At 45.6% G+C, this 24,143-nt stretch overlaps 1 protein-coding gene and 2 long non-coding RNA genes across 4 annotated transcripts in view; 2 read left to right on the top strand and 1 right to left on the bottom strand.

The window, feature by feature from the left end:
• Positions 1 to 892: 892 nt before the first annotated feature.
• LOC138830814 (uncharacterized) lies at positions 893 to 5,671 on the top strand. Its single transcript, XR_011373067.1, has 3 exons — positions 893 to 997; positions 1,095 to 1,283; positions 5,480 to 5,671. It is a non-coding gene; the product is annotated as an uncharacterized lncRNA (long non-coding RNA).
• An 81-nt stretch (positions 5,672 to 5,752) lies between these two features.
• LOC138830813 (uncharacterized) lies at positions 5,753 to 7,514 on the bottom strand. Of its 2 annotated transcripts, none has more exons than XR_011373065.1 (3): positions 7,420 to 7,514; positions 6,295 to 6,366; positions 5,753 to 5,775 (listed from the first exon to the last, which is right to left on the bottom strand). It is a non-coding gene; the product is annotated as an uncharacterized lncRNA (long non-coding RNA). The 2 variants fall into 2 exon arrangements; XR_011373066.1 differs by having other exon boundaries at positions 5,756 to 5,775; positions 6,299 to 6,366.
• Positions 7,515 to 9,814: 2,300 nt separating this feature from the next.
• Shmt1 (serine hydroxymethyltransferase 1) overlaps positions 9,815 to 24,143 on the top strand; it is a 46,928-nt gene continuing 32,599 nt past the window's right edge. The window contains exon 1 of the mRNA XM_070027579.1: positions 9,815 to 9,954. The gene's annotated coding sequence lies outside the window, so the exon portion shown is untranslated. The remainder of the gene's footprint in view (positions 9,955 to 24,143) is intronic.

The following is a 24,143-nucleotide window of genomic DNA, read 5'->3' as shown; positions in this document are numbered from 1 at the left end:
GAGATAAAAGTCTCCTGGGCTTTTCTGCCCAGGCTGGCTTCAAACCACGATCCTCAGATCTCTGCCTCCTGAGTAGCTAGGATTCTGGGTATGAGTCATCAAGCGTCCAACACACTCTCTGCTTTCTATAGATCCACAGTGACCATGCTTCCAGCCTCCTTGGGTTGGGTGCCACCAATGGACCAGTTCTGACCCAAGGATGAGAAATGGGACTGGTAGGAGCCTGCTCCAGGCCAGGGCAGCCAGGAGAGGACTGGGTTTGATTTCATGTCTACCAGCCTAAGCACCTTTAAGTAGGCCAAGATCCTAGAGTGCAGGAGATACAGGAATGAAGGCCTCTTCTGCATATTGTAGAGCTTTGACTTGGCTACCCCAAGGGACATGCGGGTTCAAGTCTCACCTCTTCTGACCCCCGGAAGACTTTTCCAACTGGATGGAGGCCTGGTGGGCTTGGGAGGATGGTGGAGGACTCTTCCTTGGACTGGGACAACTATTACCTTCGTTGGAGCCTTAGGTTTCATGTGGAATGGGGCCAAGGTCCTTACCCTGGTTGTGGTGAGGAGGAGTCCTTATAAATGAACTGAACCCCAGAGACAGTGTGGGAAGTAGGGAGAAGAGAAGTTCCCAGGGCCCTTCTAGTGACCCTGGATGTGCAGATCCTAAAGCGTGGTCCCGCTGGGTCTTGGTAAACTGAGGTAAACCATCCAAGCAAAGGGTGTCTTTTTGTGTTGTGGTAGTTTTTAATCGATGGGTGTAGTTTGAGTATTGACCACAAGAGGTCTCTGTGTCCACTTCTTTACTGAAGCTGCTGAAGCAGGAAGTTCCCCCCCCCCATCCCCCACCCCTACTTCCCCACTCTCAGAGGTCATTCCTGCCATTCCCCTGCCAACAACCACTCCTGCACCTCCAATTAGGAGTACACATCTCCACAATTGGGGCTGGCCAGTGGCAGGACCATGGGGCAGGAAGCTCCAAGGTCCTATCATTCAACCACAAGGTCTCAACTAGTTTCCATGAGCTGAGTTAAGGCTTGGCGTAAAGTTCACTCAAGCAAAAAGGCTCATGTGGGTTTTTTTTTTTTTTTTTGCCTCCAGAAGCTGACAGGAGGAACAAGACAATAGAAATAAAAGTGGCAGAAAAGCGCAAGAGCCGGAGTCACCACGTGGCATCTGAAGAAGCCTCACTGATTGAAACAGAGTTGATGTAAGAGGATCCAGTCCTGCACAAGACCAGAGACCGTATACCAGATGGAAGGACCAACCATCTGGAATTCAAAGTCAGAAGTGAGTTTAGCCAGAGAGGAGGTGGGAAGGGTCACCCATGTGTCTAAAGAGAGCCCAGGAGGAGAGAAGGGGTGGGACAAAGAGAAGGACAGGTGCTCAGGTTACTATACTGCATGAGCAGCCCACTGTTAATGAACATTAACATTCACCCTCAACTCAGTAGACACATCGTTTGCTATGTCATGGTTTCTGACCCTAGGACTCAACTGGAGGTTTCTTCCACAAGAGGCTGGGGCCGGGGCTGCAGTCCAGCTGAGGCTCATTTACAGTAATATCTCCAAGTTGAGACACATGGTCAATAGGATTCCACTGGGACCAGAGGGTCTAGTCTCTTCTATGACCCTCTCTCAGTTCTAATGATACCAAAAAAAATGCCATATCTGCATCAGTTCCTTTGTCTCTATGGTCTCAAAGAATGAGTCCAGGAACACAGAGAAATAAAATAGAAAAGATTTATTAAAGACAAAGGTAAGTCAGATGCTAGTGGCTAACCCCTATAATCCTAGCTACTCAGGAGGCAGAGATCTGAGAATCATGGTCCAAAGCCAGCCTGGGCAACAAAGTCTATGAGACTCTTATCTCCATTAAACTACCAAAAAAAAGCCAGAAGTGGAGTTGTAACTCAAGTGGTAGAACACTAGCATTAAGCAAAAGAACCTCAGAGACAGTACCCAGACCCCAAGTTCAAGCCCCAGGACAGGAAGGAAGAAAAGTATAAAGAAAGGAAGGGAGGAAGGAAGGAAGGAAGGAAGGAAGGAAAGAAAGAAAGAAGGAAGGAAAAAGAGGGAGGAGTTCTTATTAGACAGGAGAGGTGCCAAGGGAGGGAATCACCTGGAGTGCATATGTAGGGGTTAATAAGATGTCTCTAGGAGAATGCTATGTGACTCTCAAGATCATTGGATAGCCTGTGGGCTATAGCAATTCCCAGACCCAATCAGAGGCTCTAAGCAGCCTGAATAAACTCTCCATGTGTCCTTTAAACTTTCTGATTAGGTGCCTATTCAGGTACATACCCCTGGGGTCCAGTCTGCCTGCTGTTCACAGTCCAGTCTTCCATGATGTGATGTCCAGGGACTCTCGTGTGCAACTGTTCAAGGTCATGGTGATATATCTAGGGGTCTGCATACAGGACTTCTCAAGGCCGTGGTGAGGGGTACAGAACCCCTGTGAGAGAAACCTTTGTCTGGCTGCCTAGTTAGGCCCTTTTTCTGTTCTCACTAAGACTCATGAGCCTCTCTTTAGGGCATCTCATACTGTCTCCAGACTCAGAGGTTCTGCCTCTTCACTTCCGGTTTCTGGAACATGCTTCATTAAAAAAACAAGTTCTAAGAAGATTCTTTAAGCTGAGTCAGTGACTCCCACTGTTAATCCTAGCTATTCAGAAGGCTCAGATCTGAGGATTGGGGTTCAAAGCCCAGCCCAAGCAGGAAAGTCTGTGAGAATCTTATCTCTAGTTAGCCACCCAAAAGCTGGAAGTGGAGCCATGGCTTAAGTGGTAGAGTGCCAGACTTGAGAAAAAAAAAAAGCTAAAGGACAGAACTGGGGCCCTGAGTTCAAACCCCAGTACCAGCACACACACAAATTTTTTTTTTAATTTTAGAAAAGCAACTTTATGGCTGGGTGCTGGTGGCTCATGACCTTATCCTAGCTACTCAGGAGGCTGAGATCTGAGGGTCATGGTTTGAAACGAGCCTGGGCAGGAATGTCTATGAGACTCATCTCCAATGAACCACTCAGAAAATCAGAAGTGGTGTTGTGGCTCCTCCAAGTAATAGAGTAAAAGAGCTAGGGGCAGTGCCCAGGTCTCAGGCTCCCAGCCCCACAACGGACAAAAACAAAACAAAAAAATTTATTTTGAGTCTCAGGATAACAAATGAGAATGTCTGCATCCTACTTTCCCAGGATGCTCTTCTAAAATTCTTCTCTGAGACATTTTACTCCTTTATTCTTGGAGATTTAGATATGAAATAATTCTTCCTGATAAATCAGGTGTCTGAACAAATCTGAATAAAGGTCCCAAGCTGCTAGCCTAAGACAAGTTTGTCGATCCTCTATGGCAGACCCAATCTGTTCATACCCCCAAAACAATTACCACTTAGAGATATGCTAAGCAGTTAAGTTTTCATAAACCACAAAAGTCAGCAATATTGCCGAGCACAGGTGGCTCACGCCTGTAATTCTAGCTATTCAGAAGGCTGAGAGATCTGGGCTGGGAAGGTGGCTCAGTGGTAGAGCGCTTGCCTTGCATGCATGAGGCCCTGGGTTCGATTCCTCAGCACCACATAAGCAAAAAGAAAAAAGCCGGAAGTGGTGCTGTGGCTCAAGTGGTAGAGCGCTAGCCTTGAGCTGAAGAGCTGAGGGACAGCGCCCAGGCCCAGAGTTCAGGCCCCATGACCGTGGACCCCCCCCAAAAAAAAAAAACAACAGAAGGCTGAGATCTGAGGGTTGCTGTTCAAAGCCAGCCTGGGCAGGAAAGTCCCTGAGATTCTTATCTCCAATAAACCACCAGAAAACTGGAAGTGGCGCTGTGGCTCAAGTGGTAGAGCGCTTGCCTTGAGCTGAAGAGCTCAGGGACAGCGACTAGGCCCAGAGTTCAAGCCCCATGACCAACAACAACAAAAAAAAATTAAAAATCAGCAATATTATGATAGCATGCCCCTCCAGTAAGTTATATTTACCTGTATCAAATGTGATTAAACCTTCTGGTAAGAAAAAAAAAGAGCAAAAGCTGATAGATCAAATTAAACAAGCAAACCAACCAACCAAGAGAATGAGACAAAGGTCTGCCTTGTTTGTGTGTGTGTGTGTGTGTGTGTGTGTGTGTGTGTGTGTGTGTGTGTGTGTGTGTGTGTGCGTGCGCGTGCAGGTACTGGAGCTTCAACTCAAAGCCTTTCACTCCCCCTTGGCTTTTTTTTTTTTTTTTTTTGCTCAAGTCTGGTGCTCTACCACTTGAGCCACAGTTTCACTTTTGACTTTTTGCTGATTATTTGGAGATAAGGGTTTCATGGGTTTTTCTGCCTGGGCTGGTTTCAAACCTCAATCTTCAGATCTCAGCCTCCTGAGTAGTTAGGATCACATGTGTGTCCCATTCTCACAGGCCTTCTTGACTACAGGCTGGCTTCCTTTTGGTCAAAGGAGTTCTCTTCAGTCCAGTGTGGCCTGATCATATTTCTTTAACTACAATAGTATCCTTCTGGTGACACTTCTTTGGTGATAAGGACCAGAGTTCTTAATCCTGAAGGGCCCAGGAGATATTAACAGTGTCCCAGACCTTCCACCCAGATCTGCTTTGCTTTTCAACACTGTCTCTTCACCAGGTAACAATTAGAGTTAAGAGGGAGTTAAACTGGGTGCTGGTGGCTCACACCTGTAATCCTAGATACTTAGAAGGCTGAGATCTGAGGGTCACAGTTCAAAGCTAGCCTAGGCAGAAAAGTTCATGAGACTCTTATCTCCAATTAACCACCAGAAAGCTGGAAGTAGCACTGTGATTCTAAGTGGTAGAGTGCTAGCCTTGAGCAAAATCAGCCCAGAGACAGCTGGCCTAGAGTTCAAGCCCCACAATTGACCAAAAAAAAAGGGGGGGCATAATGTTTGTCTGCTCAAGAAGTGAATGCATATTCACATATTTATGATGCATATTTACTTATTTTTCACATTATTGGTGGAAAGGTTGTGACCTGCAATGATGAGTCTGGGATCTCCTGAGGGGAATATCAGGATGGGCAGAATCTCTGGTCCTGTATTACAAGAATGATATATCACACATTATGTCAGGTGCAAGTAACTCATGCCTGTAACCCTGGTTGCTAAAGAGGCTGAGATCAGAGGATCATAATTCAAAGCCAGCCAGGACAGAAAAAAAATTTGAGCCTCCATCTTTAATTAACCAGCAAAACACTGGGCTGGAGGCATTTTGGTTCAAATGGTAGAACACCAACCATAAGCAAGCAAACTGAGTGAACAAGAAGCCCTGAGTTCAACCCCAGTACACACACACACACACACACACACACACACACACACACACACACACACACACACACACACACACACACACACACACACACACACACACACACACACACACACCAAAAAGAAAACCAATTACAGCACAACAAAAGTAGTTAAAATGTAACTCATTTAATGGTTCAAACGGGGAAAGTTTGTTGTTCTGGTTCTTTTTCTTTTTCTAGTTTCAGGTTAGACGTAAGTAAATCGCATGACTTTTTGGCAAGCGCTGCTTTGCACTGGGCCGCTCACGGCAGCATCCACACCCACTTGGACAGATCCACGTCATTTCTGGGCTTCCCCAGCTGTCTGCTGATTAAATAGGTCAGTATGTTATTAGAAGCCCCTCGGGGTTTAAAGTCTTTCTGCGACTGGTCCTCCATATTCACGTCAGATGAGCTGTAGCTGGCCACAGATAGTTCTTTATCCATGTCTGGTGGATGCCACTCCAGGCTCAGGAAGACGGCACAGCTGAGAATGCCTGGAAAAGATGAATGAAAAGAGAATTCCACATAAGAGGCCTCTTCCTGTCACCTCCTTGTCACACACACACATACACACATGTACACTACACACCTACACTAGTGGTTGCCATAAGAAAAGTCTAGGGCTAGGAATATGGATTAGTGATAGAGTGCTTGCCTAATATGCATGAACCCTGGGTTCTATTCCTCATTACCATAGAATCAGAAAAAGCCACAAGTGGTGCTGTGGCTCGAGTGGTAGAGCAAAAGCAGCTCATGGATAGTACCCAGGCCCTGAGTTCAAGCCCCAGGACTGGCAAAAAGAAAAAAGAAAAAGGAAGGAAGGAAGGAAGGAAGGAAGGAAGGAAGGAAAGAAAGTCTGATAAGCAGTGCCCATCCAATCTTTCATCTTGTGCCATACACAAGTCTATGTCTGGAATCCCTCTTCTGTTCCCTTGACCCCTTTGCAATTCCTGTTGCATTTGCTAAGTGAAGTCTTTATGTTTAGCAATGTGGTAATGCTTAGCAATTGGTACCTGCCTGCTCCCTTGGCCATAGTCCCCTTCATTCCAAGTTTGGGAAAGACAGCACCTTTGGTCCAGGCCAACCTGGGTATAGAGCAAGAACTTATCTTGAAACTATTGCATGCAGCCAGGGACCAGTGGTTCACAGCTGTAACCCTAGCTATTCAGGAGACTAAACCCTGGAGGAAAGCAGTTCAAAGTCAGCCTGAGAAGAAAAATCTGTGAGACGTGAAACTTCATCTCCAATTAGCCAGAAAAAATGCTGGACTGGAAGTATGGCTAAGTGATAGAGCCACTTTGAGTGGTAAGCAGGAAAGTTAAGGACCTGAGTTCATGCCTCAGTACTGGCAAGGAAGGAATAAAGGGAGGAAGGAAGGAAGGAAGGGAGGGAGGGAGGGAGGGAGGGAGGGAGGGAGGGTAAAAAAGGAGAGGTGGGGGGTGGGTAGAATGAGAGAGCAAAAACCACCACTGCAAAAATGGCAGAATGTGAGGCCCTGATTTTGATTCCCAAATTAGAAAAAGAAAAGCAGAGTTAAAGAGAAAACACTATATGGATCTTAGGAAAGAGTTACATGTCAGGGACTCTGTGCCTAATTTGCTTAATAAATACTGAGAGGTAAAAGATCAAGTTCCAGGATAGTATAAATGAAGGGCAAGAAGTGATGTGAAGGGCAACTGTGTCCCAAGTGCCCAGAACTGGACACTAACAAGGAACATACAGTCCAGACCAGCTCACACCACCCCCATGCACTCCTCCACACAAGCCTGTCATAGTCTTTCACCCACTGCCACAGGTAGCTGCTCACGACTCTTCCCCCAAAAGCTTTGAGCAGGGTTTTGAGTCTGACACAGGGCCAAGACTAGAGGCAACTGTCCATGGTATTCTCAATGTTTGGGTCCCAAAAGAGATGGAGAGACTTGCCCAAGGTGACACAGAGCTGGAATAGGAAATGAAAACTCCTATGTCTCCAGTCTGGGTTCCTACCCACTTCTCTACAGAGCATCTCTCTAGCACTTGGAAGGCATAACTCTTTTCTCCTCCCCCAGTACCCAGCAGGGTTGAGACTCATCCGGCAGATAAACTTGGTGAGGACATAAAAAGATGTCATATTTTCTAGTTAGGTCAGGCTATATAACCTCTCAAATCACTGTGGTTTCTCTGGAAGAAAGCTGTTGAAGGCACAAGGAGTGAGAGGCAATGTTGCCTGTCGCTGGGTCTAATTGTGCTTCTCTGCGTCCTAGACCCTGATTGGTTCACTCCCTTGTGCATGGAGATGATGCACAATGGCTCTCAGAACCTTGGAATCATAGAACCTTGGTAGGATCCAAAGACCAGTTTTCCCGTCCTTACCACATGCACACCCCCATGCACTTGGTTCAGTCCTGAGTGAAGTGAGCAGAAGGCCCTATGAGAGGGAACAGAGACTATACCCAAGTGTGCCACCTGTCCGTGTGACTAGCATGGTGGATGAGATGTTCATTAGTTGGGCTCAGAGCTCATCACTGGCTCATCTGTCTTCCCATTGAACCTTCTCTATGGGGCACCCATAGCACTCTAGGAAATTCAACAGCCACTGGGCAATGCTTCACACTGTGGCCTCCAGTTGCAAACAGAAACTTCCAGGTTTAGAATGTCTACTATTTCTCAATCTCTGGGTCCAGCCCTGGTCATGACTTTGAAGTGATTACTTATATAATCATGTTGGCTGCTAATAGTTGTGTTTTTCAAGCTACAGTGCCTCTCATCCAGTTGAAGTCTATTGTCCATGATAAAAGGTGAGTCAGGCTGGGAATGTGGCTTAGTGGTAGAGTGCTTACCTAGCCTGCACAAAGCCCTGCGTTTGATTGCTCAGTACCACATAAACAGAAAAAGCTGGAAGCGGCACTGTGGCTCAAGTGGTAGGGTGCTAGCCTTGAGCAAAAAGTAGTTCAGGGACAGTTTCCAGACCCTGAGTTCAAGCCCAAGGATTGACAAAAGTGAACCATGTGAATATTTCTTACAGGTGGATGAGCACTGTTAGCAGGTTGTTTGTGAGAATGTCATAGGAAATCCAGCCTGTGACCTCAGTGCCAACTCACAAATGATGAGATTAGGATCTTGGAGAAAAGGAAATGTAGGTTTCTTAATTTTGCCAGACGAGATGAGGGCTCTGTGAGCTATTATCTCAGAAAGAAGTGCAATCCTAGAAGGGGGGATGGGAGAATTTTTTTTTGGTTGGTTGTGGGGCTTGAACTCTGAGCTTAGGCACTGTCCCTGAGCTCTTCAGCTCAAGGTGAGTGCTCTACCACTTGAGCCACAGTGCCAACCTCCAGTTTTCTGGTGGTTAGTTGAAGATAAGAGTCTCACTGACTTTCCTCCCTGGGCTGGCTTTGAACTTTGATCCTTAGATCTCAGCCTCCTGAGTAGCTAGAAATACAGACATGAGCCGCTGGCACCCTGCAAGAATGGTTTTTATAGAAAAGCTCTGGCAGCTAGGCATTGGTACTCACAACTATGATCCTAGCTACTCAGGGAGCTGAGATTTGAGGATCCCAGTGTGATGCCAGCCTGGGTATAAAGTATGTGAGCCTCATCTCCAATAAATCAGCAAAAAGCCAGAAGTGGCACCGTGGCTCAAGTGATAGAGTTCTAGCCTTGAATGGAAATGCTAAGCAAGAACACAAAGCTCTGAGTTCAAGTCAAGTACTGCCCCCCCCCCCCGCAATAAGATGAAAAGGTGAAGGAGGGGCTGGAAAGTTGGCTCAGTGGTAGAGCGCTTGCCTTGCATGCATGAGGCCCTGGAATTGATTCCTCAGCACCACATAAGCAGAAAAAAGCCGGAAGTGTTGCTATGGTTCAAATGGTAGGTGCTAGCCTTGAGCTGAAGAGCTGGGGGACAGGGCCCAGGCCCAGAGTTCAGGCCCCACAACCGACAAAAAAAAAAAAAAAAAAAGAAAAGTTAAAGGACTATCCAAGAGGACCACTTGTCATGTTGGATATCAAAATTCACTGTATGGGATTAGTAATTGAAACAGGAAATGACTAATATGTCATTGGAACAACATAAGAAATCCTGAAAATAATGGTCATGTGTATGTGAGGATCACACAGCTGGCACTTTTGAGTCTATTTTTTGCTCCTAAAAAAGACTCTCAAGGAAGGAGTGTGGGGGAATGTATGTGAGGGGGGTGGGTAGGTAAGCAAAGGGGCTTCTGGGGTCACCTGGTGTTTCCCCTACAGGAAATTCTGCATTTCAGCAGTATTGACTGGGTCTTCCTGTGGAGATGAGGCATCAGAAGGGACTCTGAGGTCAGGCCCAGCATGTGCTCATCTAGCCTCAGAAACACCTCAGGTCAACACTGGACCCCAGCCAGGCCCCCAGAAGTGTGCCAAGTATTTTGCTTGGTAGACAACAGAGAGACACAGATTTACCTGAAACAGTACAGTATCTGTGGGCACTGATAGAAGCCACATCAGGGTAGAGTGGCCTTTGCCAAATACTGTGTGACTTACCCACCTATATTCCCTGCAGGGGGTGCTGAGGATCCAGGAAGATGGCAGAATGAACAAACCCTTCACCCAATGGAACCATTCGAGTGGAGGTTCTGTGTCTTCCTGCATTTGGTGTGCATTTGTTCATGTGGCCTCTATACTCGTGACGCAGTGAGGTACCACCCAAGGGCCACAGGCAGGTGAGTTCTGTCCACCTACCCTTGAGAAGACGGTAGGAAGAGAATAGGAACATTTTATTTTATTTTATTTTATTTAGGAACATTTTAGAAAGTGGGGATTTGGCTGGGCACTGATGGCTTATGACGATAATTCTAACTATTCAGGAACTGAGTTCTGAGGATTTGGGTTCAAAGCCAGCTGAGGCAGTCAAATCAATGAGACTGTTCCCTCCAATTAACCACCAAAAAGCTGGAAGTAGAGGTGTGGCAGATCTCCAACCTCAAGTGTAAAAGCTAAGTGAGAGTGTGAGGCCCTGAGTTCAAACTCCAACGCTGGCACCAAAAAAAAAAAAAAAAAGTGGAGATTTGAGGTGGGGATTTGGGGTCTAGAGAGGATGCTGTGTTCAGAGCAACTGCCAAGTTGGCTGGAAAAGCCTCACCTCAAAATTATTAGTGGGGACTGAGAATGTGGCTTAGTGGTAGAGTGCATGCCTAGCATGCATGAAGCCCTGGGTTCGAGTCCTCAACACCATATACACAGAAAAAGCTGGAAGTGCTGCTGTGGCTCAAGTGGTAGAGTGCTAGCCTTGAGCAAAGAGACTCTCAGGGACAGTGCACAGGCCCTGAATTCAAGCTCACAATTGATAAAAAAAATTTATTAGGGGATGAGACTCCATGGGGGTCTGTAAGAAAGATTAGTTCATATTTTTTCTCTCTTTTTTTTTGCCAGTGTTGGGGCAACTCTGGGCCTGGGCACTATTTCTGAGCTTCCTTTTGCTCAAGGCTAGCACTCTACCACTTGAGCCACAGCACTACTTCTGGTTTTGAGGAATCAAACCTGGGGCTTCATCATGCTAGACAAGGACGTTTCCACGGAGCAACCTTCCCAGGCCCTGCTTCATATTTCTTACAGTGGGAGTGTAAGTCAGAAGTGGGAGTACCCGGGAGGGGGTGGGGACCATGTCACAGCTGCATGAGGGTCTGATGCTGGCCTCTGCAAAACAGGCCCAACAGTGGCCAACACCACAGAAAAACAACAAAGCAAGGTCCATCCCGATTAGAGAGACCTTCTGACTCTGACCTCTTGTCACTTCTGCAGGCTCACAAGGTCCTACGGGATGAGTGGTTATTGGAGAGGAGGGGAGCCAATCACCCTCCCTCACTCTCTGACCCTATTCTATTTCTATAGACACCGGACTCTCTCAGAGATGGGGGTCTTGGTATAGTTGGTTGCATGCATGCATACACACAACCCATGGGCTGTGAAGATATGTGTAGGAAGAGAGTCCAGAATACAGTGGAGGTTGAGGCTCCATCACCCTATTACAGTCCCCTCCACATACCTCAGGGTCCATTCACCCATCTACTTCTCCCTTTTCTTTTTTCTTTTTTTGGTTGATCGTGGGGCTTGAACTCTGGGCCTGCGCACTGTCCCTCAGCTCTTCAGCTCAAGGCAAGCGCTCTACCACTTGAGGCACAGGGCCACTTCGGTTTTCTGAGTGGTTTATTGGAGATAAAAGTCTCACAGAGTTTTTGAACTATAATCCTCAGATCTCATCCTCCTGAGTAGCTAGGATTACAGGTGTGAGCCACTGATACCAGGCTTGCCTCTCTCTTTTCTTGAAAGATGGCATCAACCGGGCTGGGAAGGTGGCTCAGTGGTAGAGCGCTTGCCTTGCATGGATAAGGCCCTGGGTTTGATTCCTCAGCATCACATAAGCAGAAAAGAAAGCTGGAACTGGCACTGTGGCTCAAGTGGTAGAGTGCTAGCCTTGAGCTGAAGAGCTGAGGGACAGCGCCCAGGCCCAGAGTTTAAGCCCCAGGACCGGCAAAAAGAAAAGAAGGAAGGAAGGAACGAAAGAAAGAAAGAAAGATGGCACCAACCTAGGAGCTCTGGGAGGGTGGCATCCAATGGGAAAAGGGGCTGGGTCAAGGCTCTCTCTTTTAGTAATCTTTATTGGTGTCATTACTAAGACTTGAACTCAGTGCCTAGGCACTGTCCCTGAGTGTTTTGGCTCAAGGCCAGCACTGTACCATTTGGCACAGCTCCACTTCTGGGGTTTTTTTTTAATAATTATTTTGGGTAGTTTATTGGAAGTAAGACTCTCACGGGCTTTCCTATTTGAGCAGCTAACTTCAAACAGTGATCCTCAGATCTCAGATCTCAGCCTCTTGAGCAGCTAGGATTATTAACATGAGCCATCACTAGCATCCAGTTGATTTTTTTTTTTTTTTTTTTGCAGTTGAAGGCCTTGAACTCAGGGCCTGGGCGCTGTCTCTCAGCTCTTTTGCTTAAGGCTAGGGCTCTACCACTTTGAGCCACAGCTCTACTTCTAGGTTTTGAGTGTTTAATTGGAGATAAGAGTCTCACAGGGACTTTTCTGCCTGGGCTGGCTTTGAACTGCCATCCTCATATTTTAGCCTTCTGAGTAGCTAGGATTACAGGCACCCAGCTTTTTTTTTTTTTTTTTTTGTCCATCGTGGGGCTTGAACTTTGGGCCTTAGGCGCTGTCCCTTAGCTCTTCAGCTCAAGGCTAGCACTCTACCACTTGAGCCACAACACCACTTCTGGCTTTTTCTGTTTATGTGGTGCTCAGGAATTGAACCCAGGGCCTCCTGCATGCAATGCAAGCACTCTACCACTGAGCAACCTTCCCAGCACCCCCTCCCTTTTTATCTCTTTTTTAATCTCCTGGTCTCAACCCAAGAAAGGTCTCAGGCCCTCTCTGCCAAACACTTGGAAGGGGCTGAGAACCTTCTTTCCACTTTCCATATTGATCCTCCAGACCCTGAATGGGCATAAAGGTCAGGTCCATGGTCAGACAGACTGACATTGGCAAGAGGAAGTGTCCAGAAGGCCCATTAAAAGGAGTGACCAGCCGGGCGCTGGTGGCTCACGCCTGTAATCCTAGCTACTCAGGAGGCTGAGATATGAGGATCTCGGTTCAAAGCCAGCCCAGGCAGGAGAGACCGTGAGACTCCTATCTCCAATAAACTACCAGAAAACCAGAAGTGGCGCTGTAGCTCAAGTGGTAGAGCGCTCGCCTTGAGCTGAAGAGCTGAGGGACAGTGCCCAGGCCCAGAGTTCAAGCCCACGACCGACAAAAAAAAAAAAAAGGAGTGACCTCCAACATAGCAGATGGGAATGGCTGTTTCAAAGCAGCTGATCTGGCCATGGTGTTCTTTCTAGCTTAGCATCTGCTGTTCTCAGTTCCTTCCCCCTGCTTCCCTGTCATGTGACCCCACTCAGCTCTCATGCAGTATACACACAGTCCTATGCATCTTTTCTCACAGTAATTGTCATTCCATTCTACAAAAACCCCCTCACCAAGTCCTCATTAGTCTACCAAAAAGATTCTGCCTCTCCTGGCACAGATAGTCAACAAAACCAAGGGATATTGCAAATTCTTGAAGCAAAGATATTTCTAGAGATTTCCAAATGAAAGGTTCTGTTTTAGCACTTCCTTATACACTTACTGCACACTCAGTATGTCTTGATGTATGCTGAGGTATACCTAAACAGAAAGATCTTGCTGAGGGTCTGGGAAGGTGGCTCAGTGGTAGAGCGCTTGCCTTGCATCCTGAGGCCCTGGGTTCGATTCCCCAGCACCAACCACATAAGCAAAAAGAAAAAAGCTGGAAGTGGCGCTGTGGCTCAAGTGGTAGAGCGCTAGCCTTGAGCTGAAAAGCTGAGGGACAGTGCCCAGGCCCAGAGTTCAGGTCCCACGACCGGACCCCCAAAAAAAAAAAAAAAAAAAAGATCTTGCTGAGTACTGGTGTTTCATGCCTACAATCTTAGCCACTCAGGAGGCTGAGATCTGAGGATCATTGTTTGAAACCAAGATAGGTGACAAATCTGTGAGAGTCGTAGCCAATTAACCACCAAAATTCCAAAAGTGGAACTGTGACTTAAGTGGTAGAATACCTGCCTTTCAAAAAAGCTAAGGGAGGGCTAGGAAGGTGGCTCAGTGGTAGAGTGCTTGCCTTGCATGCATGAGGGCCTGAGTTCAATTCCTCAGCATCACAACAGAAAAAGCCAGAAGTGGCACTGTGACTGAAGTGGTAAAGCGCTTACCATGAGCTGAACAGCTGAGGGACAGCACCTGGGCCCAGAGTTCGAGCTCCATGACTGACAAAAAAAAAAAAAAAAGCAAAAAAAGCTAAGGGAGACCGGGAATGTAGCATAGTGGTAGGGTGCTGACTTAGCATGCATGAAGCCCTGGTATGATTCCTCAGTATCACATAAACAGAAAAAGCCAGAAGTGGCACTGTGGCCTCAAGTGGTAGAGCACTTGCCTTGAACTGAAGAGCTTAGGGATGGTCCCCAAGCCCAAAGTTTAAGCGCCATGACCATCCCCACCACCAACAATGAATAATAATAATAATAATAATAAATTTTAAAAATTTTTAAAAGAATCCACTAAGCAATCTAGTGGAAAAAGGGTGATATATTGAGAGAATAGTGATAAAGAAGAAAACATTAGGAATATAAGCATATATAAAAATTAAGACAGTTAATTTACTAGTAAGCAGAAAGGCATACCATAGATGGAAATGATAATGTAAAACAAACAGTTGGACGGTGTGTTATAATAAGGCAAATTATGAGTTATGAAAGAAAGTAGGTAATAAATTTGAATATGCGTATGATATCCAGGTTGATGATGCTGAAGGAAATCTCCCAAAGAGATATATTTGGTGTGACATAAGAAGGAAATGAGTAATAAAATAATAATAGCACAGGAATGCTTGCAATGTAGCAGAAACAAGAAAAATGCTTATTTTGGCTCATTCTGTGTCAGGACAGTACAAAGAAGTGGTTTTTACTTCCTCTCCCATTGAATAAATAAGGAAACTGAGGCCAGAAATCATCCAGCATAACTATAGGGATTGGGGTGTAGCCCAGTGGTAAAGCACTTGCCTAGCATACGCAAGGGCCTGGTTTCAATCTCCAGTACTGTCAAAAATAAAAAGAACTCCCCCACAGTTTAATCCAAGTTTTCACTGTATTTGATGTCAGTATAATTTTGGGAGGGGAAAGGAAAAAACAAAATGTTTAAATAGGGATACAGGTTGACTCATTGTAACAATGAGATGTACAAGATGCTGTTGAACAACAAACTTTACAATTTAGTTGGGGGGTGAGGAGTGTAGATGTGGAAGTGGGAGGGAAGGGATAGTAGAGGTAAAACAAAGGAGGAGGCAACAATGCTTGATAAGAAATGTACTCATTATCTTGTTCATGTAACTGTAAAAATGTATAAAATATAAAATAAAATAAAAAGAGCCGGCACCAGTGGCTCACACCTGTAATCCTAGCTACTCAGGAGGCTGAGATCTGAGGATCGCGGTTCAAAGCCAGCCTGGGCAGGAAAGTACATGAGACTCTTATCTCCAATTCATAGCACTAGAAAACCAGAAGTGGTGCTGTGGCTCAACAGTAGAGTGCTTGCCTTGAGCTGAAGAGCTCAGGGACAGTGCCCAGGCCCAGAGTTCAAGCCCCATAACCAACAAAAATAAATAAATAAATAAGGGCTGGGAAGGTGGCTCAGTGGTACAGCACTTGCATGCATGCCTGAGGCCCTGGGTTCGATTCCTCAGCACCACATAAGCAAAAAGAAAAAAGCCAGAAGTGGCGCTATGTCTCAAGTGGAGACTGCTAGCCTTGAGCTGAAGAGCTGAGGGACAATGCCCAAGCCCAGAGTTCAGGCCCCACGACCGGACCTAAAAATAAATAAATAAATAAATAAAATAAATAACTTAAAAAGGGAGTATAGTAGAGCACCAATGGCTCAAGCTTGTAATTCTAGTTATTCAGGAGGCAGAGATCTGAGAAGCCAGTTTGAACACAGTGCAGGCAAGAAAATCTGTGAGCCTCTTATCTCCAATTACCCACCAAAAAGCCAAAAGTAGAACTATGGTAGAGTGCTAGGAAAAATTTAAAATCCTAGGGGCAGTGTTCAGGCCCTGAAGTCAAGCCCCAGGACTGGCACAAAAAATATATACAGGGGCTGGGAAGGTGGCTCAGTGGTAGAGCGCTTGCCTTGCATGCATGAGGCCCTGGGTTCGATTTCTCAGCACCACATAAGCAAACAGAAAAAAGCCAGAAGTGGCGCTGTGGCTCAAGTGGTAGAGTGCTAGCCTTGAGCTGAAGAGCTGAGGGACAGCGCCCAGGCCCAGAGTTCAGACCTTATGACTGGACCCCCCCCCAAAAAAATATATATACAATAAGTTGACTAATTAAGTATTATACATACCTGTAATCTCATGTACTCTAGAGGTCTAGGCAGAAGGGTCAAAAGTTTGAAGCTGGTCTTGACTACATACAGAATGCCAAGCCAGCCTCAAATACATAGTGAAATTTTGTCTCAAATAAAATAACAAATCCAAAGTTCCATATTTGGTAGGAGGAAAAGCTGTAACGTGAAAACAAGCATATATATAACCATAATCTTTAGTGGTTTAGAGACAAAGAAGTGATTGCCAGCTCTTCCCAGATAAGTTGAAGGTCAGGGAATTGGCTTTTGGTGAAGTGTGAATGATACACAACCATCACTAGGTCAGAGACTCATAAGAAAATTTAAAACAAGGATAGGTGTAGTAGTATTGTTCATCCAAGTATATAATTACTTTCATTCAAGAGACTACATGATCTCCAGGGGGTATCCACCTGATTTTTCAAAATCAGAAATACCAAGAGCAGAGACTGAGTCCTGAGTAATAGATTTCCATATTGACAGATGGGTATGGATGGAATAAATATTAAAGTGAGCCAGACTTGAATTACTCAGCTGAGATTTTAAGTATAGGTGGAGTTAATGCTTGCAGATCTAGAGAGAGGGGATAGTCTTCCTGCCTATCATTTCAGACACTCCAATACTGAGGCTTGAAGGTGGAACTATATTGTCATATTTCCTGTGGCCTTCCTGTTGTAGATTATAGGTTACCCACTGGGATATTTCATCAGGGAAAAAGGTCTCCAGCTTGTGAAGAAGAAAATGAGCATCTCAGAGCACTCAGATCTGGATACACAATCAGGCAAAGAGCACACACAGGTAGTGAGCCTAAAGGATAAACTAGAATTTGACCCTGAAGCTGTCCTGAACAGAAATTGCCTAGAAAGAAATAATAGAGCCAGGCACCAGTGGCTCATGCCTGTAATCCTAGTTACTCAGGAGGCTGAGATCTGAGGATCACGGTCAAAGCCAGCCAGGCAGGAAAGTCTATGAGACTCTTTTTTGTTGTTGTTTTGTTTTGTTTTATCGATCATGGGGCTTGAACTCTGGGCCTTGGTACTGTCCCTCAGCTCTTCAGCTCAAGGTGAGCACTCTACCATTTGAGCCACAATGCCACTTTTGTTTTTTCTGGTGGTTAATTGGAGATAAGAGTCTCACAGACTTTCTGCCCAGACTGGCTTTGAACCTCAATCCTCAGATCTCAGCCTCCTGAATAGCTAGGATTACAGGCATGAGCCACCAGTGCCTGGCTCCATGAAACTCATCTCCAGTTAGCCACCAGAAAACCAGAAATGGCACTGTGTCGCAAGTGGGAAAGCGCTCACCTTGAGCTGAATAGCTCAGGAACAGCACTTAAGCCAGAGTTCAAGCCCCATGACTGCCAAAAAAAAGGAATAGAGTGGGGGTAGAGAGGAAGGGCATGTAATAAAGGGGGTGAGGTTGACAATATAGTGTAAATGTGTGATATAACACCCTTTCCCTTGTATAACTGATATAAGCTAATTTAAAAGAAAAGCTGGGTAATGATGTTCACACCTATAAATCAAACTATGCAGGAGACTGAGATCTGAGGATTATGATTCAAAGGTAGCCTAGGTAGGAAACTCTGTGAGACTCTTATTTCCAGTTAACCATTTAAAAACCCAAGGTGGCACTGTGGCTCAAAGTGGTACAGTGCTAGCCTTGAGCCAAAAAGCTCAGGGACAATGCCTAGGCCCTGAGTTCAAACCCCATGAACAACAAAATAAAAAAGAATAGCGGACCCAGGAGCCTATGGTTCACAGGTTTGTGATCAGTTCTGACACCATACTGTTTTGCTACTTATTCCAGCTCCTCCCTTGCCCCACAGCCTCACATGTCCTGACTATCTTTATGGCCACGGGGATAGAGCAGCAACTGAGAGCTACCACTGCTCAGGCTGCTGAGCCTAGGTCAGTCCACTTTGGGAGAGGAGTCATGCCTGAGGTTCTGAGATGGAAGCTAGCCTGGGCAGAAAAGTCTGTGAGACTCTTATCCCCAATTAACTAGCAAAAACCGGATGAAGGGTTGGGAAGTTGGCTCAGTGGTAGAGCGCTTGCCTTGCATGCCTGAGGCCCTGGGTTCGATTCCTCAGCACCACATAAGCAAAAAGAAAAAAGCCGGAAGTGGCGCTGTGGCTCAAGTGGTAGAGCACTAGCCTTGAGCTGACGAGCTGAGGGACAGTGCTCAGGCCCAGAGTTCAGGCCCCACAACCGGACCAAAAAAAAAAAAAACGGATGAAAAAGTGACACTGAAGTGGTAGAACATAAGCCTTGAGCAAAAGAAGCCAAATGAGAGGGCAAAGTCCTCAGTTTAAGTCACAGTACCAACACACACACACACACACACACACACACACACACACACACACACACACACACACACACACACACGAAATGAATATTAGTTTAGTTTTCAGCCTCCTTGGACAGGGGGCTGGCTGGGATTTTGGTGTTACCTACAAGAGACTGACTGCCATATCTTATTCCAGTTTGTACTGGGAAGAATTTAAAACTCTGGCTTGACTAGTTTCTCCTACCCTTTGTATGAGTTCTTCCTGAAATCCTGTCAGTGATTCCTTGGATGAGGACAGAATTTTTCTGTGATGAGAAGCTCAAAGCAGGGAGGAACATGTGCTGGGCAAATTTGCTTAATTGGTGTGCTGGGGATCAAACCCAAGGGCTCACATATGGTAAGCACCATACCACTGAGCTACACCCATTAGGGTGTTCAGGCCAGGGAAAGCTATTTAAGGACACAATCCTCTACTCCACAGGATAGGAAAGAAGCATCTCCTGTGGGCTATACCAAAATCTTTGAAACCATGCACTGACAAAAAGTAGAAGTTTATTTGGCTGCTGTTTCTAGAATCTGGGAAGTCTCAGAACATGGTACTGCATCTGGTGAGGACCCCCTGCTTCATCATAACATGGCAGAAGGCATCCCATGGCAATTCCTTTCATAAAGCCATTAAGACCATCTTGGAGGCCCCACCCCCATGACCTCATTTAATCCCAATTACTTCCCAATGGTACCGCCTCCAAATACTAATCACATACAAATTTGAGGAGTAACTTTCCAACACATGTACTTTGCGGGTTCACATTTGAAGACAGGTATGTCGTTTTCTAAGCAGATTTCACCAGGAGCAGTTCTGATGGAATGATAGGCTAGAACAGGAATAAAAGAAGGAAAAAACTGACCAGAGCCTGTTGGAGTGGACCCTACAATGTATACCTTGCTGTCACCTATTGTAGTTTGAGAAAGTTGATTCAAGTATAGGTGAAGTGGCCTCCTATCTGTGCAACTATGTGCTTTAGGGGGTAGGATTTTTTTTTGGTACAACTTTGAACTTACAGCCTCAAGGTCCTCTACCATCCCTGCTTTGATTTTTTGGGGGGTTGGCCATAGGGCTTGAACACAGTGCCTTACACATTGTCCCTGAGCTCTTTTGCTCAAGGCTAGAGCTCTACCACTTTGAGCCACAGCTCTACCTCCAGTTTTGCAGTGATTAATTGTAGATAAGAGTATCAAGGACTTTCCTGCAAAGCTGGCTTAGAACAATGATCCTTAAGTCTCAGCCTCCTAAGTAGCTAGGATACAGGCCTTAGCCACAAGCACCTGACTGTTCTGATTGTTTTTGAGATACTATATCTTGTTTTTTACCTGGGCTGGCCTGGACTGCTACTTATGCTTCTCCCAGTAGCTGTTGTGACAACTAGGTGTGTACAATCACACCTAGATTTTTTTTTTTTTGAGGGGTCCAGTCATGGGTCCTGAACTCTGGGCCTGGGCGCTGTCCCTCAGCTCTTCAGCTCAAGGCTAGCGCTCTACCACTTGAGCCACAGCGCCACTTCTGGCTTTTTCTTTTTGCTTATGTGGTGCTGAGGAATCGAACCCAGGGCCTCAGGCATGCAAGGCAAGCGCTCTACCACTGAGCTACCTTCCCAGCCCCACACTTAGATTTTTTGTTGTCGTTGTCCAGATAGGTATCTCAGTAAACTTTCTTTTGTCTAGGCTGACAGCAACAGGTGATCTAATCTCATCCTCTAAAATAGCTGGCATTACAGACGTGAGTCACCACACCCAACTAAATTTTATTCATTTTTCTAAAGAAACTGCTTTTGATTGTATCAATCTCTTCCCTTGTTCTTTGTATATTTCCCTTTAAATACTACAGTGTAATTGTGAAAACTGGATTTGTGTGTGTGTGTGTGTGTGTGTGTGTGTGTGTGTGTGTGTGTGTGTGTGTGTGTGTGGTGGTGATGGTGGTGGTCGTCGTCATAGGGTTTGAACTCACAGCCTGGGCATTGACCCTGTTTTCCTCAAGGCTACTGCTCTACCATTTTGAGCCACAGCACCACTTCTGGTTTTCTGATGGTTAATTGGAGATAAGAATCTCAGAGATGGGCTGGGAAGGTGGCTCAGTGGTAGAGCGCTTGCCTTGCATGCCTGAGGCCCTGGGTTCGATTCCTCAGCACCACATAAGAAAAAAGCCGGAAGTGGCACTGTAGCTCAAGTGGTAGAGCCCTAGCCTTGAGCTGAAGAGCTGAGGGACAGTGCCCAGGCCCAGAGCTCAGGACCCACGACCGGACCCAAAAAAAAAAAAAAAAAGAATCTCAGAGAGAGCTGCCCAGTGTGTGTGTGTGTGTGTGTGTATGTGTGTGTGTGTGTGTGTGTGTGTGTGTGTGTGTATGTGTATGTGTGTGTGTGTGTGTTTGAGTCAGGGTCTCTGTATGTAGCCCAGGCTGGCCTAGAATTTGTGATCCTCCTGCCTCAGACTTCCCAGTGCCTGGATGCCACACAAGTGTACAGCATTGTAGAGCTGTTTTGACATCTTTGCTTTTGGAATGTTACTCATTTGGTCAGGTATAGAACCATGTCAATAAATATTGTCTACCTAGACTTTGCTAGCTTTCTTTTTAAAAAAAAAAAATTCTGGGGCTGGGAAGGTGGCTCAGTGGTAGAGCGCTTGCCTTGCATGCTCGAGGCCCTGGGTTCGATTCCTCAGCACCACATAAGCAAAAAGAAAAAAGCCGGAAGTGGCGCTGTGGCTCAAGTGGTAGAGCGCTAGCCTTGAGCTGAAGAGCTGAGGGACAGCGCCCAGGCCCAGAGTTCAGGCCCCACAACCGGACCCAAAAAAAAAATAAATAAATAAATTCTGGGGTGTTAATTTTTGCCATACTTAGGGCCTCACACTCTACTACTTGAGCTATGCCCCTAAACACCACCCTATACACACTGGTTAAAAGAAATACTGAAGGCTTTGAACTTTTTAAACAGGCAATCTGCCGCTTTATACCTCCACCCCTAGCTCTTCACTGTGCTTTATCTTTTGGATAGGATCTCAAGGTTTGGCCTGGAGCTGGATTCTCCTGCCTGTGACTTAGCTTAGTTAAAGTTACAAGGGTTCACCACCAAATATATATTATGGTATATAATTATTTATATGCTAACACATTTTTATTATTTTGGTGCTAGGGATTAAATCCATGGTCTCACACATGCTAAGCATATGTCTGGCTACAGAGTTATAGCCAGGCTTTTTTTTTTTTGTACTGAGGCTTACAGTTTTAAACTCTGGGCCTTGCATTTGGCCAGGCAGGTACTATACTACTGAACCATCACTCCAGCATGATGTCCTAGTCTATGATACATCCTATAGACATTCTATCTTAAAGATATTTGTCTGTAGATTTTTTTGTATTTTTTGGTACTCTTTTATTTATTTTGAAGCAAACCCAAGCTGGCTTTCAACTCACAATGTATCCTAGTCTGGCATTAAACTTGCAATCTTGTCTCTATTTCCTGAGTCCTGTGATTACAAGTGTCCACCTCATGGTGGCCTTATAGGCATTATCTTCATCTGCCTTTGTTACCATGGCAATAGAGAGTGACATCATAAAGGGAGCTTGGAAACATTCCAGTTTTTTTGTTGTTGTTGTTATTTTTGTTTTGTCAGTGATGGGGCTTGAACTCTGGGTCTGGGTGCTGTCCTCCAGCTCTAGCTCAAGGCAAGTGCTCTACCACTTGAGCACAACGCCATTTCCAGTTTTCTGGTGTTTACTGGAGAGTCTCACAGATTTTTCTGCTCAGGCTGGCTTTGAACTGTGATCCTCAGATTTCAGCCTCCTTAATAGCTAGGATTATAGGTGTGAGCCATCAGCTCATGGCTCCAATTGTTTCTTTAATTTTTTTTGTCAGTTGTAGGGCTTGAACTCTAGGCTTGGGTACTGTCCCTGAGCTCTTCAGCTCAAGGCTAGTGGTCTACCACTTGAGCCATAGTTCCACTCCAGCCTTTTCTGTTTATGTGGTGCTGAGGAATGGAATCCAGGGCTTTATGCATGTGAGGCAAGCACTCTACTGCTGAGCCACTTTCCCAGCCCCTCCATTTTTTTTAAAAGCAATTTCTTGTAATGATACAATCACTTTGTCAGGAACAGACACTTAAATGTTTACAACTGTAATTTTAGTTTAATAACTAATCAGGATGCTTTTAGTTTTATACATTTCAAAGAAACAAGGTATGCTGTGGCAGGTGTGTGTGTGTGTGTGTGTCTGTGTGTCTGTGTGTCTGTGTGTCTGTGTGTCTGTCTGTATGCTCTCCACCCTGCCTTTCCTACTTGAAGGAATGTCTTTATGGCTGCAGGCAAACTCTCTTTATCTTAATGACCATGGAATGAAAGAACATTCAGGACAACAAGGAATTCAACTCTAGAGACAGGCCAATATATCAAGAAATGAGAAGCCCAAGGCCACCATCCAGTCTGAAGTCAGTCATCAGCTGTGCATTCATATTTAGAAGCTTTTTGTTCCTGGACTTTCCTATAAAACCCTCCTAAGACTATGCTTCTGCCTGAGATAATAGCTTACACCATTTTCATTCTGCTTGGCAAAATTAAGAAATCTTTATTTCGGGGCTGGGAAGGTGGCTTAGTGGTAGAGCACTTGCCTTGCATGCCTGAGGCCCTGGGTTCGATTCCTCAGCACCACGTAAGCAAAAAGAAAAAAGCCGGAAGTGGCGCTGTGGCTCAAGTGGTAGAGCGCTAGCCTTGAGCTGAAGAGCTGAGGGACAGCGCCCAGGCCCAGAGTTCAGGCCCCACAACTGGACCCAAAAAAAAATCTTTATTTTATTTGCTTCAAGACCCTGATCTCATTATTTATGAATCAGCTTAGAGGTTGGGGGATTTAGCAAGATTGTGTAGAATTGATATAGAATTAGTGTTTTGTGTGTGTGTGTGTGTGTGTGTGTGTGTGTGCGCGCGCACCCATATTTGGACTTGAACCCTTTTTTTTGGGGGGGGGGGGGTCCAGTCGTGGGGCCTGAACTCTGGGCCTGGGCTCTGTCCCTCAGCTCTTCAGCTCAAGGCTAGTGCTCTACCACTTGAGCCACAGCGCCACTTCCGGCTTTTTTCTTTTTGCTTATGTGGTGCTGAGGAGTCGAACTCAGGGCCTCAGGCATGCAAGGCAAGCACTCTACCACTGAGCCACCTTACCAGCCCTGGACTTGAACTCTTGAACTTAATTTTTTTTAAATTCAAGACTGGAGTGCTATATTTTCCAGTGTTTTTGTTAGGTAGTTGGAAATAATCTCATGGATTTCTCTGCTTATACTGGCTTCAAACTAGCATACTAAGATCTCAACAACCTGAGTAGCTAGGATCACAGGCATGAGTTATTGATGTCTGACATGTTCTCTAAGTTTTTACAGTGTACGAGGGCACTATTTCCATTTTCTCTGTGTGCATGTATGTGTGTGTATATATCCTGGGACTTGAACTCAAGGTCTAGGCGCTGTTCCTGAGCATTGTTTCATTTTGTTGTTTGTTTTGCCAGTCCTGAGGTCTGAACTCAGGGCCTGAGCACTGTTCCTGAGCTTCTTTTGCTCAAGGCTAACTAGCACTCTACCACTTGAGCCACAGTACTACTTCTGGCTTTTTCTTTTTATGTGGTACT

This window comes from Dipodomys merriami, unplaced genomic scaffold, assembly GCF_024711535.1.
Source record: "Dipodomys merriami isolate MVZ:Mamm:240054 unplaced genomic scaffold, mDipMer1.0.p SCAF_19, whole genome shotgun sequence".
In the NCBI taxonomy this organism is placed as follows: Eukaryota; Metazoa; Chordata; class Mammalia; order Rodentia; family Heteromyidae; genus Dipodomys; species Dipodomys merriami.
The sequence above is the reverse complement of the archived record's forward strand: the minus strand, read 5'-3'. Positions and strand labels throughout refer to the sequence as shown.